The sequence below is a fragment of the Lissotriton helveticus genome, chromosome 2_1, assembly GCF_964261635.1.
Source record: "Lissotriton helveticus chromosome 2_1, aLisHel1.1, whole genome shotgun sequence".
In the NCBI taxonomy this organism is placed as follows: Eukaryota; Metazoa; Chordata; class Amphibia; order Caudata; family Salamandridae; genus Lissotriton; species Lissotriton helveticus.
The window spans coordinates 522,503,595-522,523,072 of NC_136059.1; positions in this window are offsets into that span (position 1 = coordinate 522,503,595).

Here is a 19,478-nt window from a genome sequence, read left to right on the forward strand (position 1 = left end):
CATCGGAGATCCCCCGCGGCGGGAGATCTGCCAGAAATTTGTCCACCTCCGCCGCCAAAAGGGAATCCCTGGGGGCGTACTGCGCCTCATAGTAACGCGCAAAACTGGCGGCCATGGTCCCAGGGTCAGTAATAGGGGCCCCGGCATCATCTACCAGTGCAGGCAGTGTTTGAGCCTGGAACGCGCCCTGGCATAGCCTGTACAGCATGGAGCTGGATTTATCCCCCCACTGGTATATTCTACTCTGCGTGGCCAGCCATATATTGCGCGACTCCTCAAGCAATATAGAGGCAGCATCATTCTGCGCCTGCAGGAGCCGTCGCGTATCTTCCACCGCCCCCGTCTCCGTAGACCGCGCTTCCAGAGTGCGGACGCGATCCTCCGCCTTCTCTAGATCTTCCTTCCGAATTCTTCGGTCCCTCGCGCACCAGGCTATGTCCACGCCTCTGAGCGTTGGCTTCATAGCTTCCCATAGGGTCACCGCATCCGTGTCTGGCCCCTCATTCTCCTCCCAGTAGTGAGCTATAGCCTCACGCATGCGGGATTGGTAGTCATCCCGTTGTAAATGCCAGGTAGAGAGGCGCCATCGAAACGGCTGCCACCGCCTGTCGAGAAGGATGTCAACCGTGATCGGGGAATGGTCCGAAAGCCCCCTAGACAAAATGGCTGACGAGGCCACCCTACTCATGGCGGCGCGCGGAACAAACAGATAGTCCAGCCGCAAGAATGAGCGATGCACTGCCGACACGTATGTGAATTCTCTACTGTGCGGGTGTTGGCAGCGCCAGGCATCCATCCATCCCATACCTCTGACCATATCACTCAGTTTCGTAGGTGCAGCCGCCAGCGGTCCGCCATTAGGCCTGAAGCGATCTGCAGAGGCATCCATGACATCATTCCAGTCTCCGCCAATCACCGATAATACATCCGGCACCTCAGCCCAGATCGCAAACAGCTTCTCCACGAGAGACCATTGCAAGGGGGGGGGAGCATACACACTACCAAACACCACTTGTTCCTCACCAATCATTCCCTTGATGACGACATACCTTCCCTGGGCGTCAATCCACTGCGAGGAATGGGTATAAGAAATCTTACGATGGACTAAGACCGCCACCCCCCGGGACCCCCGGGCAAACCCCGCATGGTACACCTGGTGATACCCATATCGTTGCAGACTCAGAGTCTTCGTGCCTAGCAGATGGGTTTCTTGTAGTAGGAGGACATCCGCTTTTTCCCTTTTCCCTTGACGCAGCACAGCCCCACGTTTGATTTTGTCGAGCATACCTCTTACGTTCCAACTCACAACTTTCAACATAGCTCTGGGGGGCTCCAAAGTATGACCCCTACCCGCCATTAGAAGCATATGGGCGCAGCCGCCCGGGCATACTAGAGCGCATCTGCTCATGTGACAAGAGTCGAACCTGGCGAACCATCGTGCGTGAACAAGTTACCCCTGTGGACCCAAACATTGTGCATCCCCCCGCCCCCAACCCCCAGACCCAACCCCAACTCAACACCCCGCACCCCAACCACCCCCCTCCCCTATACCTCAACAACATTGAAGTACCTGTCGCGGCGTAGGAGCGCCCCAGCCCCCAACGGGAGGTCAGCGGCCACCCACTCCAATGGATCCCCAAGAAGCTCTCCCCCAACAGTCCCAACTACCCACCCAACTTATCAACTCCCTCCCCAGCATCTCCCACTCTAGTAGGAGGCAAAGCCCCTATATATGGGCTATCCGAACCCCTCTCGCCCCCCACACCGTCCCATGACTGATAAGATAACTGGCAAGCAGCAATGACACAGTTCTAGTAGCGTGCCGCAGTCCAAACAGACATAGGAAACCCCTTCTCCCAACGGGAGTTTGTAATCATCACAAAGAAAATCAGTCCCCTGAGGTACCACCATCCTTGCCAGAGTGGTCAGAGTCTGCGGGCGCGCCATCTTGCTTCCCACCCCGTGAAGGGGAGCGTTTTCGTGACCTTGACCTTCTATGTCTCCTGCCCTTTACTGCTGAATCCTCACTCTCCGGCGACGGGCCCCTCGAGTGGCCCAGGTTCAATCCTGGCTGATCATGCGGCCGGACCCTCACTGTCTCATCTGTCCATTTAAAGACATCCTCCGGAGTGTCAAAAAAGTGTGTGCGCGACTGGAATATTACCCGCAGGCGGGCCGGATAAAGGAGGGAGTATTGGATCTTCAGGCCTCGCAGCTTTGCCTTGGCTGCGATGAACGAGTGGCGCTGTTGTTGCACTATCCTAGTATAATCCGGGAAGATCATTATCTTCTGGTTTTCAAATAAAAGCGAATCCTTGGTCCTTGCCTCCCGTAGGATTGTGTCCCTGTCATGGAAGTTTAGAATCCTTGCGATCACTGGTCTGGGCCGCTCCCCCGCCGGCGGTTTCTGCGTCAGGGCCCTATGTGCACGCTCAATCACAAAACATCGTGACAGCACTTCAGGGGGAAGCCAGGACTCCAACCATTGGGACAAGAACAGTTCCATGTTACCCTTCTCGCAACCTTCCGGGAAGCCCACGAAGCGTAGGTTGTTTCTGCGCGCCCGTCCTTCCGCATCCTCCACCCGGAGCGCAAGGCCTCTCTGAACATTTTCCATCGCCGCCATTTTCCGCTTCAGGGTCACCACGTCGTCCTCCACCCCCGATATTCTGGATTCGGCTTCGGTAATGCGCACCACAGCGTTCCTCAGGTCCTGACGCAGGAGGGTCACATCCGCGCCAACTGCCCCGATCTTGGCATCTAGCATGTCCCTGGACTGGGTAATTGCCGCCATCAAAGCTGCATTGTCAGGGCCCGAACCATGGCCTCCGCCCGAGGCTCCCGACGCCCCACTCGTCCCGGTAAACTTATCCAGGGTCCCTTGTTTAGCGGATCCGCTGCCGCCCCCACCCCTGGTCATGGCCACAGCCCCCCTGGGTCCAATCAATGTCCGAGCAGCTGTGGCTAGATTCGGGGCCTACCCCGTACCCCATACCAGAGGCACGCGCACACCACAGGATGATTTCCAGGCTCACAAGTCCTCAAACACCGTCTGCCACCAGGGGGGGGGAAGGGGGACTGCCGGGGGGGGCTCTCCTTTTGTCGTCTCCCGTGCTCCACTAGACAGTCCCGGGGGTATGGGCGCACCACAGGGCACCGGCCGGGCCCAGGCTCCGCTCCGCTTCACCCTACTGTCTTTCCAAGCACAAGCGGGGGGTCCCGTGGGGCCACTTCAGTCCACACCGCAAGCCACCACCTGTATCTAGTCGGGGAGCCCCCCCCCGCCCTGCCAGCCAACTGTCTCGGGCACTCACCGGTGTTCCTCAGCGCACCCCCCGCCTACCAGTGCCACCAACCAGGATATTGTCCAGCCAGGCGCCTCCACCGGGTCCTCTCCGGATCGAGTCGAAGGGAGCACCTCCGACCACTGGGCACTGTCTCTGCTGTTGCTCCAGTCGGCCCTGCCGCCTCCGCACTGCCTCTGTGATTGCTGCTGGGGGCCTCGAAAATCGAGGTCCCGGTCTCTCGGCCCCGACGTAGGCCGCGGCGTCCCCCAGCAGCCTCCTGAAGCCTGGACGATGCACCCACCACTGCAGATGGGTCCGCCTAGCCGCTCTGTGTTCCGGTAGTGGGGAGAGCCCCGCTGGCCCCGAGGAAGCAGAGGCCCAGCCGGCCGGCGCAAAGACCCTCCGACCGGGAGGCGCCAAACTCGAGGTCCCGGCTTTCCCTCGGGGACAAGGCCGCAGACTGCCGCCGCTGTTTTCGGCTCTGCCAATGATCCGGGAGCACCGCAAAGTACACCGGACAACACCTCCTGCCCTCCGTTGCTCTCACCGCCGGCGTGGGCGACTAAACGGGTCCGGAAGCCAGGATAATATGTCGGATAAAGAACGGGCCGGTGGGAGCTCTAACAAGCTGCGTCCACCATCGTCGCCCGCGTAGCCACGCCCCCGTCCTGCTGTTTTAAAACATTGCACCCTGCCCTCTGGGCTGACAAAGGCTTACCCGAGGGGTGACTTATATGTTTTAAAAAGGAAGGTTTGGGCCTGGTAAAAGATGTATTGTGTCAGAATGAAATGGCAGTTGAAAACTGCACACCGGCTCTGCAATGGCAGGCTCAAGGTTTAAAGGGCTACTTAGGTGGGTGGCACTATCAGTGCTGCAGGCCCACCCGTAGCATTTAATTTACATGCCCCAGGAACATGCAGAGCACTTTAAAAGGGACTTATCTGTAAATTACATATGCCAATTGGGGATTAGCCAATATTATAATGTTTAGAGGAGAGAGCACATGCACTTTAGCACTGGTAAGTAGTGGTGAAGTGCTGAGAGTCCTAATACCAGCAGAAGGCGGTCAAACAAATGAAGGAAGAAGCAAAAAAGTTGAGGGGAAGACCACCCTAGAGGCTGACAGGTCTAACACCAGTGATGAGCCCAAAGGGAGCATGGGAATCCTTGTGAAATAGGGACAGAGGGTGTGATAGCCATAAGTCACTGAAAAAGGCTCCTGGGGTAATGTAGCTATGGCTTGAAGGAGCCCTATGTACTGATTAGTAGTTTCTAAAGTTGGGGAATAACAATTATTTACACACATAAAGGCAACTGTTTGCACCTACCAATATATTACTAGTATTCAGTGCTGGAAAGCAGGAGAATCCCATTAGATTTAGGTTCCGGAAGCTATTGCAAGGAAATACGCTGAATTTGTCCTGGTGTCATTACGACACTGGGACACAACTCAGCAGCACTTGCACATTGTCTGCATTGTGTTTGGTACAGCAACCTGCAGGCACTGAGGGAACTTCCTTATTTTCACTTCCAGCTGGGCACAGACAAAGGTCCGATTAAAGGACCACCAGGCCTTCTTTTGGTGAAGTATTATCCTGATTTGGAGCTATATGGAGCCTCACACCTAGATCCCACTGTAAGACCAGACCCAGAAGGTAGGCGAGAAAACTTCATAGGGGTGGAGATGCACTGCTGCCCCATGCACAGCAAAAACCATCTTCGTCATCAATATATCGAGAAGAAGAATTTGACGGTCATCGAGGAAAATAGATATTTTATTAGGCCAGGACAGTTAATCTCCAGCTCTCCACTCATCCGACATTCTATATCGAGCTCCCATCGCGCATTGTAACGGTAGGTGCCATGTGAGGAAAGGAGGGGGGGGGGTATGGGAAAGGTGATAAAGTTGGCATGAACTATTTGGGAAAATAGGGATACAAGTAGGAATATGACAGTAGTTACAACAAATAGTTAATGTTTTTCGGAGAAAAATAGCAGTAGGAATACAGTGTGGTAGTTGCAGGAAAAAAAGGGTTGATGATGGTCATTTTAAACAGAATTGTGACTATAGCTTATTTAAAACAAGGTGTATAAGTGCTTGTGCTGAGAGAGTGATTAACAAGAGATGCCAAGCAATGCAGAGACATAAGTGGATAGAGTCAGATGGTTGTATGATTTGGGTACTACGAAAAGAATCCAGCCCTGTGCATTATGGGTTGGCAGCTTTTAAGTGTGGGTATTAGTTCAGTTGCAGATGTCAACAAGAAACCTTGGAACAAGTATTCACATGGAACTTATTAAGAGAAAAGATTGTAGTGACAATTAATTTTCTGTGTGGACTTTATATCAACATTTCAGTTAAACTTTTTATGACAGAAATGTTCTTGTCTTGACTTAATCGCTATAAACATTAATTCAAAGAGAGAAGCCAGCACCTTGTAGTGTATTTTGATTCAGCCGAACCGAATTTTAATTTTCGTAGAAAAAACAACTTTGCAGTCTTTAACATTTGTAAAAAATTTGAGTGATAGAAGGTTTTTTAGAAAGAAGGTAGAGAGTGTGAAGGAATAGTGGGCAAAGAGATACTAAAAGACAAGATGCAACAATTTAGCTGAGAGAGAGAGGAATGAGTGACAGGCGAGTGAGGAGGGGAGAGAAGAGTATTGATGGCAGAATTTTAGGATAAAGATGTTATGAAATATTAGGATGCAAATTCACTATTCCTCATGAATTGGAGCATAGGGTATAAAAAATAATTATGCTGCATTGTGCAAATAGTAGAAAACAACATAGTGCCATGTTACAGTCACCTGCTGATGATGTCATTAGTGGCACTCAGGCTAAAATGGCCTCCTTTGCACAGCCTACGGATTATTATCGTGGCACAAATGCACGTGCATTGTAATAGATGTCTACCCTCCAGTACAATTACGAGGTGTAGACAATGGTAGAAGGATCAAACATGTAAGATGTGTGCTTTATGGTGCTGACTACTGTATGTGGTTTTCCTTTGTTTGCTCTGACTTGTATAGCTCAATTGAGTCGAATAAAGTATTTGATGATGATGTACTTTGAGTCCATCACTCATCACATTTCAGGTTCGAATTAACACTTACCCCATCATGTATGCCTGGTTGCACATGGCATTAGATTTTCGATGCAAAGTTAGGTTACGTCATTTCCGTTGATCTTTGTGACAAAATCTAGGAGTGTTTGTGCTGAATCACCCCTGAAATGCCCCCTTTGCATATATTACCAGTTTGTTAGCCTTTAGTTGCTGAAAACAATTTAGGTACTGCGCGAAGACCTACTTTCTACACTATATATATCTACCGCTATAGAGTTAATAGATGCTTCTGTTTACAACACTTTGCATCAAGTGAGCGAAAATAGGAGGAATTGGCTGTTGTGAGGGAAGATCTTGCTGCGTTCAAGGCTTGTTGAGGTGTTCAGTGGTTGTGATATTTTCTACAGGTGTATAGAAGTGAACATATTTCATTTGTTGAATGCTGCAATAGATGGAGTGATTCAATGCAGTGGGTTAGGCACTGTAGGGGTGAAATTACAGACAGGACAGTGCTAATTTAGGGCCTCATTTATGAGGCCCGTTGTGTTGCAGGAACGTCACTTTGTGTGACGCTCCGATGGCGCAAGAGCCTGCTCAACGAAATTACGCAGGACAGAGCCACTTTTTTGGCCTAATGCTGCCTCCTAAATATTGTTCCCTTTAAAACAGTTTTCTGCGGGGGGCGTGGCCACGAGCCGAGCATGGCGGACATGATTTAGGCTAGCTCCGTCTTTTGCCCTGAAATTTGCTAATTATCCTGAGTCCCAGTTTCCGAAGGGACACCCACCTTCACCCCACGACCAACGGAGGTACTTAGACCAGGCAGACCCGAGCTACGCTTCACGGGCTGCTTCCCATCGGTGAGAGGCACGGACGGACCCGGTGCGGCCTTGAAACATGCTGTAAGCCGCTGCCCGTGGTAGGAGGCGGAGCTGGGCAGCGTGCGACCTGACTGGAGATTAGCTGCCGGAGGCCGGAGGGGTAGTGCGGAGTGACCAACACATGTGAGGCAATGGAGGAGACCGACTAAGGTCCGGAGGCCAGGCAGACCCGAGCTACACATCACGGGTGGCTGCCCGACGATGTAAGATACGGATGGTGCGGGAAAGGCCTTGACACACGCAGTAAGCCGCGGCCTGTGGCAAGGGGAGGAGCCAGGCTACATGCGACCTGACTGGGGACGAGCTGCAGGAGGCCTGTGGGGACGTGTGGCACAGCGCTGCACGATAAACCTGGTGGAGGCTATAACCGGTGGCGGGAACTGCAGTGCAGCGTTCGCCTGAGGGGGATGAGATCGAGCTGCTTACAGGCACCGGAGGCATTACTGGGGTCACGAGGGTATCCTGCTCGGAGCACCGACACCAGAGGAGCAGACGGGATCACAGCACAAGTGAGTGGTCCGATGTGTCCCTGAACAAAGGAACGGAAGTGTCGGCGGGAGCTGCCAGGTGCCGGCGATCCCTGGGAGCGTGAACGGCTGCCCGGACAGGGAAGGGAGTACGCCTTCATCACTGGGACTGAGACTGCGGGCGCAATTTTTGACTTTGCTGCAGCGGCCGACATTGTCCCTTTGAGCGCGGGGACGACTCCCGTGGTGAGGAGGATAAGCGGGGCACGGGCTCAGTGGCGGAGGTCTGTGCGCAACATTACAGGGTGGAATACCGGATTGGTGCGGTAAGGAGTAACACTGGTGTGTGCAGAGACTTTTAAGACTGCGTGAGCCTCTGCGCTGTTTAGATGAGTAGTGGGAGTGAACTGGAGTCTGCGCTCATTGTGGCCGACAGGTTGGAGGTCTTATTGAAAGTGGTGAGGTTTTTTGGAGTGCACAGCGGTGTGCGTACCTGCCCCCCTGGCTATCGTGGAAGTGACAGCATAGAACGGGCAGTGGAGCCATTGTGATACGAGTGGCCGTACCCTCCCCCGCCATCTGACATAGAGGGGATTCCACAGGGCACATCACAGGCTTTTGGGGTGAGGATATAGCGGGGACGATCGGAGTGCCCGAGAAGGATACCTCAGACTGCTCTTTGCCTATACTCCGACACGGGTGGAAGATCTTGGAGGCGACTAGTGCCAGTGAGTGAGTGGCGCTATCAACTACGCACTGCGGACGCGGGTGAAGAAGGTACTAGCGTGACCCTAACACCGCTACCCTGATGAAACGAGCCATTGGGAGAAACAGGATCAAGGCGTAGGAACAAGGAGCAAACGCGCATCTTCAGTCGACTGGTTCAGACGACCCGCTGGCCTCCTCGAACGCAGACTTTGTGCCACCGACGGGCAAGGGCACGCAAGAGGCCAAACTGGACCTCATACTGGCCGAAATTAAAGCTTCCAGAGAGGCGCTTGAAACACGCATGGATAACATGGCAACTGGCCTGTCGCTCCTTTGGGCGGATCACAACAAACTGGCTGAAAAGGTCACGGAGGATAAGATCGCGCTAAACGACCTAATACCTTAGCACACTGAACACTCCACAAAACTAGAGAACATGGAGAAGCAGCTTAAATCAATCTGGGACAGGATGGACGATGCGGAGGAGCGTGCACGCCGTAATAATGTGCGAATTTTAGGGGTTCCGGAACGGAGTGAAGGGAGGAATCCCATGCAGTTTGTAGAAGATTGGCTGAAGAAAGTAGTGGGGCCACAGGATCTTACTCTGTTATACAGCGTGGAGAGAGCGCACAGAATACCAGGAAAGCCACCCAGGCCGGGAGCCCCACCGCGACCGCTGATAGCACGCCTTCTCCATTACAAGGACAGAGACTCAGTGCTGAGAGTGGCGAGAGAAAAAGCACCACTGAAATTTGAGGAAAAGACCATATCTATTTACCCAGACTTCACCCCCGCGGTGCAGAAAGCCAGGTCGACGTTCCTGGGTGTGAAGCGCAAACTGCGGGACCGCAACCTGAAATACGCACTGCTATTCCTGGCCCGACTCAAAATAATACATGGCAACAAATCATAATTCTTTGACTCCCCGGAGGAGGCGGCGGAGTGGATGGAAATGGTGCTGACGCCGCTGCATACACAGGACCCACTGGAAGAAGATCGAGATGCGGGACCGTTGCGCCGAGGAAGATCGCAGCATAGTGCGAGGGAGGACCACACGGTGGGACCAGAGGCGAAGGGAGGGAGAACACCGGCCAGGGTAGGGAAGACCCCAGAGGTGTCCCTGCTGACGGAGGATGCACTGGCAGAGCACGATGCAAGGGACAGATCGGACTTAGGCAGCGGATCGGACACCCGTACGGAAATGTCGGGCTCTGTCACTAGTTTGCAACTCTTTCCTAAAATTACTGCCCAAGTGGCGAATGACTTCTGATTATAGCCGTAGAAGACACCAATTGGTAATGTATGAGATTTACCTGGGAGTGGGGGTGGGCTAGTGGGGAACGGGATACATGAGCGCTTAGGGCACGCTGCAGTAACATCGACAGGTACCTAGCTGGTGTGAGTGGTACCACCCCCCCAGAGCGCAGGCACGATTCAGTTTAACTGTTGCCCATGTTGGGCGATGATGTTTGGACCCCAGGTTTTTTCTCACGGAGACCTTAATGTTAGGGGATTACGCTGTTTACTGGCACTTAGGACACCACAATTTATGTATACTACACAGTTGGTGCAGGGTCTGTTGAATGTACCTGCCAAGACCCACCACGGGAACTCTTAGCACATACAAAGTATGCACCTGGAATGTGCGTGGAATGGGGTCAATCTACAAGAGGCATAGAATTCTGGCGCAACTTAATCGGAGACATGTATCAATAGCGTGCCTTCAGGAAACTCGCCTCAACAGTGCGGAGAGCGCAAAGCTACTTAAAAAGTGGAAGGGGCAACTGTTTGCTACTACTTATTCTGTGTTTTCGAGAGAGGCGGCTATATGGCGCAAGAACTCTGTCCCTTTTAAGTTAGTGGAAAAAAGAGTAGATCAAGAAGGTAGATATGTGTTCATACGCGGGTTGTTAGATGGATCCCCTGTTGTGATCGGTAGTGTTTACGCACCGAATACGGGTCAGTCGGATTTCCTGGCTGCCCTTAATAGGGTACTGGCAGATTGGTCGGACTATAATTGGATACTAGGGGGGGATTACAATGCAGTATTAGACATATCCGTAGACAGGTCACACCCGCCACTACAGGCCACCGAGAGTAGGAGACAAGCGGACGCTCTTACACAGTGGGCGGAAGGTTGGGATCTAGCTGACACATGGAGGAGCACACACTTGCTAAACAGGGAATATACATTCTACTCCCCGCCACATAAGCTGCACACTAGGATAGACCGTGTTTTCTGTACTAGACCTTTGTTGGAGTCGGTGGTGACTGTCGAGCATAAGGGCAAAACGTTCTCTGATCATAACCTGGTGGAAGTCACGCTGCAATGGGGAAGGGTCCCAACTCCTATACCAACATGGAGCTTAACGCCGGATCTGCTCGAGGACACAGTATTTCGGACTGCCCTAGCGGACGCTATCTCACACTACTTCACTACGAACGCTGGCACGGCTAGCTCACTACAGGTAGAGTGGGACGCCTTTAAGGTGTCCATGAGGGGGGTGGCGATGAGCACCAGGGTGGGCATGAGACACACGGTACTGGAGAGGCTCCGGGAGGTAGAGGGGCGGCTGGCAATGTTGGAAAGTGAGGCCGCAGGTACGAACGTACCTTTCACACCACTGCAGAAGGCGCACATACAACACGCTGAATTACTGGAGGAGCTGCGTATACTGGACTACAGGGAGTACACGTGCAGGCAACACGCACACGCGGAGAGATCGGGCCTTTTACTGGCACGCCTGGTGCGGAATGCTCCTGTGTATACGCCCATACTGGAGTTCACTGATCAGGGAGGGGTGCCGGTCACGACCCAAATAGGTATAAACACTACTTTTAGGGACTATTATGAGACACATGTATGGGCAGCACCAGCAATTGTCGGTCGAGGCATTTGAAGTGTTTATGGCGGACCTCGAGCTGCCGCACCTCACGGTGAACCAGGCGAAGGACGTAGCAAGTCCTATCACAGTTGCAGAGATACGCCAGGCAATACGAGCACTGCCGCAGAATAAAACCCCCGGGACCGACGGCCTTCCGGCCGAGTTCTATGGGGCCTATATAGATTTAATTGCACCACGCTTGCATGTAGTGTACCAAGAAGCGCTGAAGGCACAGGGACTGCCACAGTCATCCCTGCAGGCGTTGATCGTCTCACTCCCGAAACCGGCCAGAGACGGGCTACAATTGGCTAATTACAGGCCTCTGTCCTTACTAAACACAGACTACAAAATCCTGAGTAAGGTTCTAGCGACGAGGCTGGCTCAACACGTTCCGCAATTAATACACTCCGACTAATGGGGCTTCGTGCCCAGTAGAAGTACGGCGATGAACCTGCGGAGGCTCAGCCAATTAATGCTTCATGAACACGCGACTGAGGGGGCGGAAGGCTGCATTTCCTTGGACCTAAAACAGGCCTTTGATTCCCTTAGGTTGGATTATATGTTTGCAGCTTTTGCCAAATTTGGGATACCACCTGAATTTATTGCCTGGGTAAAGCTGTTATATACCCGCCCAACGGCCCGGGTTCGCACGAATAGGTGCATCTCGACACAGTTAGAGATAGCGAAGGGCACTAGACAGGGATGCCCATTATCCCCCCTCCTATTTATACTGGCTTTGGAACCCCTGCTGTGTAAGCTTCGGACATCGGCGCAGCACAGGGGCATACGAAGGGCCGCGACGACTCATGTGGTGTCGGCTTATGCGGACGACATTGTCCTCTACCTGGGAGATGTGAGAGGCAGTCTAGACCCTATCCCAGAAATATTTGAAGATTTCCGTGCATTGTCGGGCCTCACGATTAATGACGCAAAGTCTTATGGGTATTGTTTCAACGCCGCCGCGGATTCAGCCCAGCTGCGCTTCCCCCCCACACCTTTCAGGTGGCGACGGTGACTTTCCGATATCTCGGCATACAAGTATACAGGGAAGCGAGAAGCATGATTGACGGGAACCTGGGTAGAGCGATAGCTGCTCTGAAGTCGCAGGTGCAGTTCTGGACGCATTGCCGCTATCGGTGGCGGGCAGGGTGGCCATTGATAAAATGGTTGTACTGCCCCGGCTTATATATTTCTTCACGAACTTGCCCTTTATGGCCCCTGCGACCATGTTTAAAACGCTGAACACTATGCTTACGAAGCTGATCTGGGGGTTGGGTAGACGGCGCATTAGTTTGGCTAAGCTGCAGCTGCCCACTGCGGAGGGAGGTATGGGGGTCCCTGATATGTTGACGTATGGTTATGCGTGTCAACTGCAATGGCTGGCCTACTGGCTGGCGGGCCGCAACCTACACGAAATAGGCATGACGGAGGCGGACAGGACGAGGGGCGTCATACATACATTATTGCTCCCGAGGGTTGAGATCCCTAGGACGACACCACTCCTGCTTAAACTTGCCATTACCTACTGGAGGAAGGCGGTGAAATACACGAACGCAACGTCCTCCTGCACCCCCACGATACCTCTACTAGGGCTACCGATGGGAACGGGCCCGATGTCAAGCCGGGTACTAACTGCCTGGCATGATGCAGGCGTAGTGCAGGTGGGGGACCTGTTTGCGGAGGGCCATGTCATGAACTTCGCGGACTTTTGCAGTTCACACCACGCACCGGGAGGACTGTTCCTATTGCATGCTGGGGTACAGCGCTACATTACGCAGACATGGGCACCGAATGGAGATGAACCTCCCACGAATCCATTGCTCTCTATGCAGTACTTAATGGAACAGGCAGCCATTTGACAAAGTGGATAGCGAGTGGCATTAGGACAGGGAGGGCAGCCTCACTACAACCCCTACGAGACAGATGGGAGGGTGACATAGGGAGGGCTATTAGAGACAAGGAGTGGGTACGAATTTTTGAAATTCCCGAAGAAAGTATCAAGAAACCAGAAATTTAAATTTATTCAACTTATGGTGCTGCATAGAGCTTACCTCACACCTCATCGATTGCACGCCATGTTCCCAGATACGGCGGACACCTGCCCCCGATGCGGAGCAGCTGATGCGCAATTACTGCACATGTTATGGGATTGCCCAAAGCTGGGATACTATTGGAAGACAGTCCATGATGAGCTGACCAAGCTGGCTCCGGCCAGACCATACGCATCTATGGAGTATAGCTTGCTGGGGTTGGGCCCTACTGAAAAGAAAAAAAGCGTAGCAACACGATTTGCCGATCTGGCATTGCTGCTTGCCAAGAGAACCATAACTATGAGGTGGAAGTCGGCTAGGCCCCCAGACCCAGATGTGTGGCGGGGAGAAGTAGTGCGCTGGGGGAAGGCAGAGGGTATGGCGCTGTAGCGTCAAGAGCGTAGGGGCCTCAGGAGGGCTCCGATATCCCTAGATTGGAATGCTATGGTTGGGGCTTTTGAATCTGGTAACGATGATAGTATGTCTTTGTCCTCTATGGGCGATTAGATTGGGGGTTTACGTGGCTAGCGAGAGGGGAGTTGCTCGTTCACTACACGATACCCCATGTACCACGGAGCGAGCACGGATCCAGGTGTAGAGGAGTATGTTCGATACATATTGGACGTAGAACTGTGGGTGAAGATGGCAGAGTGATGTCTGGGGGACAGACATGGACTAATGGGATCACGTACCAAGTGTAAATAAAGTGTAAATGAAACGTAAAAGTGTCAGTGCTAAGGCGGAAGCGGGTGGGGGGAGTTAGTGTGGGAGTAGTTGATAAGATACCGGAAAACTTGAAAATGCCAATATATGTAATATTATATGTGATATATATGGACTTTCTGTATAAGAATAATGCGATATACAATGAACCCATTTGTATATGTCCATGTTTAATGCTGATAATAAAAAGATTTAAAAAAAATAAATAAAACAGTTTTCTGCATTAAAGGGGAGTGCAAGAGGTGTTGTTGGGGGTGTTCCCAGCAGGGGCAAATAATACGCTATTATGTGTTTTTTAAATTGTTTCTTTTTTTATGTTTATCTGTTACAGATTTTGATATTGTTCTTGGGAATTTATGTTGTGTTCCTGAAGAGGGTGATGGCCATATATTAGTGCCCACAGAAACACGTCGATGCTCTTAGAAGAGACAACTACGTAAAATCTCAGGGGATAATTGTATTGGATGAAATACCTGGAATAATAATAACAGTGATTACAATTGATTTGCGCTTCATTTAGTAGTGTTTCTCTGCAAATAGGAATCAGTCTTCTTTCTTGTGCTCCCAATTGTGTATAACAATTTAGTTTTTTTTAAATACAATTTTTGGTGTATAAATGTGACTAGATTTGTGGTTTATTTTTTATTGTCGTTTTTAATATCTTTATTCATGCTAGGTTGGGATTGCTAAATTTTCATGAAATATATTGTACACTGTGTTCTATATGGCTCCTACCATTTTCTGAATAAATTTGCATCTTTTTAACCAATGTTTTTATTTGTCTGATTACATTTCCTCTTCGTTCATTTTCATCTTACTAGTATATAAAGGTTGTATGTGGCAAAGTGGTGTGGTGAGAGTGAATTTACCCAAAGGGGACTCTTTTTTATGACTTTGGTGTTCCCAGCAACATCCATGGCTTTTTGAACTGCCCCAGAAATCGTAAATTTGAGGCAGCGCCAAAAACGTACGCCTGCTAATAGGAGGCATAAGGAAGGCACAATGAGGAGAAATATCTTTATTTCTCATCCTTTTTCTACGTGTGCTGCATTCTGCTCTTGTGACTGTTTTTATGCTGGAAGGTTTCCCTTCCTGCACAAAAATGGTTATCCCCGCAACGCAGGCACCCTTGCACCTTGGTGCAAAGGGTCCTGCTTTGGCGCACAGCACCCCATTGTGCGCCGGTGCAGGGGAAAAGGACAGGAATGCGCCATATCTGATAGATACGGCGCATTCCTGCTCTTTTCTTTTGCAGGAACGTCTGTGGTGCTGCCCTACGCAAAACCTCATAAATTAAGCCCTAAATGATTTAAATGTGCATCACTGAGTTTTGCAAAAGAGTTGAACTTTAGTAGCAGTGATAGGCTATCGTGAATATGATTTAGGAATGAAGGCAGGATGTTTAAGAAGTGTTTCTAGTGACAATGGTATTCTTGGGTGGGAGGGCTGAGGTGGGCGGAATGGCCGCTAAACTGTGTATGATGGTATCATGAGAGAGAAATGGGCTCATGGTAAATAGAGAATAAGTGAGTGTTTTGGACAGCAGAAGAAGGGCAAGTAGATTGCCAAGTGGGTTTGAAAGGGATGAGTAATTTCTTGTTAGCAAGTGTGCTTGTAAGTGTCTTGTTGAGGAGGAAGTCCACTCCTCCACCTTTTCTATTGTTGGCAGGTATGTGGGAGAAAGTAGTATGCCTTTTGAACTGATCCAAGCTTCAACCAAGGTCAAGGAGTGAGAGGAAAGTAAACTGTAGCATCCAGGTCTTGATACAAAATACCAGGAGCCTTATTTATGAGCTCCTGCGTCACTTTTGCGCTGCTGTTGTGTCACTTTTTGTGACGCAAAAGTCACAAAATTGTTCCTATTGGGCACAGGGTCAAGCCTGATTTGCATATGGCTGGGCTCAAACTGGAATGGCATGGTGAGCAAAAAAACAATGGATTTAGGCCCAGATCTCTGTACTGGGGTGAATGTACGACATTGTTCTGCATTCTGTCCATCAATTGTTGTTTTTGCATTTGTCACCCCGAGTGGGACGGGTATGCCCAGACGTTGGTCCTGTGCTTGCCATGCCACTGGAATCAAGATATCCTGGCAGAAGAGGGGTGAAACCCTGAAACCGGTCCTAGGATGCTTGGTTCCAGTCGAGGGAGGACCTGGCCTGGCTGTTCAGGCTGGACTGTTACCATTGGGCACTGGGTCAAGACTAATTTGCATATGGCTGGGTTCAAACTGGAATTGCGTGGTGAGCAAACAAACGATGGCTTTAGGCCCAGATCTCAGTACTGGGGTGAATGTATGACATTGTTCTGCATTCTGTCCATCAATTGTTGTTTTTACTTTTTTGGACGCAGCAGCGATGTAAATAATGCACCATGTTGCGCCTTATTTATGAAGTGACGCATCTAGGCGGATGCGTCACTATGTAAACCCCTTTGCTACATTATACCTGGATCAGGTAAAATGTATGCAGGGTGGGCTTTCCCCAACAAGAAAGGGTCGTAGGAGTGGCGCAGTGAAATCCATAAGATTTCACTGCACCACTTCTAGGACACCAGTGGCTCATGGCAGGTGTAAGGGTGACACAGACCCTTTCACATGGGGCTTGCCCCATGTGAAATGCACATTTCTTGAGTTGCGTCTTTTTTCAGACACACCCTAGCAATGCGCCACTTTTGCACTGACAGATAAGTCAGTAATTTGGATGTATCTGTCATTCCTTGCGACATGATGCATTATACAGTAAATATGACTCATCCATCATGTCACAACGAGGGCGCACTGAGAAGTGTTGCATTTCTGCTTTCAAACAGCGATGCAACTCCGGTGTTTCCTCCATCGATCCAATGGGTGCTGTATTATTCCTAATTTCATCCGGTGTGCGCTAGTGGTAAACACCATTCAAACAATGGTGTGTGTGATCATCTTTGTGAACTGCTGGTGGTGCCTCTTAATTGCGTGAAGTAACTAAATTGTTGCCACCCAAAAACTCACTGCTCTATGAAATCGCATGGTGTGAGCATGGTAACCAATAACGGTGCCAATATCATCCTCATTTTCATTCATGTTTGATTATTTAACATCATTACATGCAAAAGGCCATGCACTACAGTTTTGCATTAATACAGTAAGCAGCAGTTGTTGTTAAAAAAGTTTATAAAAATATAAAATACAGTTTATCAATTTTCTATAAAGAGCACAATGAAGAGAGTGCCTGAGTTGCACTTCGACAATGCCATTGTCAACTGTGGAGACATTGAGGAGTACGGATTGGATGGCCTCTGTCAATTTTCCCAGTCTAGATAGGGTCTTTGCTGAGTTATTGGAGAAGCTCAGATCTGTGGCCTCTCTGCACAGTCTGATGCTGTTTGCCCACAATAGTGAAAGTAGAAGACAGAGGTGATCGCTGGCAAGATTGGGGCAACAGCACAGCTTCTGGAACCAGGATCCTCTGTGATAATTACATGGTCTGCATGTGATTGCCTCATCATGCCTCGTCCGAGCGAGGTTAAAGTCCGTGATTGGCAGGGCAGTGAGCCTCACAAAGAGGATTTTCCTTCGTGCCTGGGTAGAGAACGTTTGTTGAAGGTAAGGCTGAGCCCTGCCCAGGGTGTAAGAAGCATCCAATGATTCTGCAATCGGACTATGCCGAAGCCTTTCAATGTCCCGCTTGAATGAGGTTTGCATGTCCTGCCTGTTCATAGCTTTTTTTCCAAACCGAGTATGGTATTTCCTGGGTGTGTTAGTTAAAGTTTATTGATTGATTAATTAAAATCTTTACAAAAGACAATTGCTCCATTAAAATAATAGTAGATAATTAAAATTACATTTTGAATAACAGTAAATCTTAAAATTGTGTACATTCTTTAAAAACTACTTAAAAAGCGAATTAATATGTTCAGAACTAGGGAAAATATATAATCATCATGGGGACCCACCTGTAAGCTGTTGAGGGTGGTTGCTGGACCTGCGCTTTCCCTACTAAACTGCTGTTGGGCTGTGCTCCCTGCCGCTGCTCCTCGCCGCACCCGCTCCGCGGGTGCCGCTTCGCGGCTTGCTGAAAGGAGTGGTGAAGGCTGCGTGCTGTGTCTGGGAGGCGCCAGGAAGGACAAACTCGCCGGCGCTAAGCAGGGACTCAGAAGACCAGGAGTCCCTGCTTCCCCAGGCCTGGGAGCGGACGCGCCCACCTTCAGACACGCCCCGCCTGACCAGGTGTAAAAGGCGTGTGAGTGTTCTACTCGTTGGGACCCACCTGTAAGCTGTTGAGGGTGGTTGCTGGACCTGCGCTTTCCCTACTAAACTGCTGTTGGGCTGTGCTCCCTGCCGCTGCTCCTCGCCGCACCAGCTCCGCGGGTGCCGCTTCGCGGCTTGCTGAAAGGAGTGGTGAAGGCTGCGTGCTGTGTCTGGGAGGCGCCAGGAAGGACAAACTCGCCGGCGCTAAGCAGGGACTCAGAAGACCAGGAGTCCCTGCTTCCCCAGGCCTGGGAGCGGACGCGCCCACCTTCAGACACGCCCCGCCTGACCAGGTGTAAAAGGCATGTGAGTGTTCTACTCATTGGGACCCACCTGTAAGCTGTTGAGGGTGGTTGCTGGACCTGCGCTTTCCCTACTAAACTGCTGTTGGGCTGTGCTCCCTGCCGCTGCTCCTCGCCGCACCCGCTCCGCGGGTGCCGCTTCGCGGCTTGCTGAAAGGAGTGGTGAAGGCTGCGTGCTGTGTCTGGGAGGCGCCAGGAAGGACAAACTCGCCGGCGCTAAGCAGGGACTCAGAAGACCAGGAGTCCCTGCTTCCCCAGGCCTGGGAGCGGACGCGCCCACCTTCAGACACGCCCCGCCTGACCAGGTGTAAAAGGCGTGTGAGTGTTCTACTCGTTGGGACCCACCTGTAAGCTGTTGAGGGTGGTTGCTGGACCTGCGCTTTCCCTACTAAACTGCTGTTGGGCTGTGCTCCCTGCCGCTGCTCCTCGCCGCACCCGCTCCGCGGGTGCCGCTTCGCGGCTTGCTGAAAGGAGTGGTGAAGGCTGCGTGCTGTGTCTGGGAGGCGCCAGGAAGGACAAACTCGCCGGCGCTAAGCAGGGACTCAGAAGACCAGGAGTCCCTGCTTCCCCAGGCCTGGGAGCGGACGCGCCCACCTTCAGACACGCCCCGCCTGACCAGGTGTAAAAGGCGTGTGAGTGTTCTACTCGTTGGGACCCACCTGTAAGCTGTTGAGGGTGGTTGCTGGACCTGCGCTTTCCCTACTAAACTGCTGTTGGGCTGTGCTCCCTGCCGCTGCTCCTCGCCGCACCCGCTCCGCGGGTGCCGCTTCGCGGCTTGCTGAAAGGAGTGGTGAAGGCTGCGTGCTGTGTCTGGGAGGCGCCAGGAAGGACAAACTCGCCGGCGCTAAGCAGGGACTCAGAAGACCAGGAGTCCCTGCTTCCCCAGGCCTGGGAGC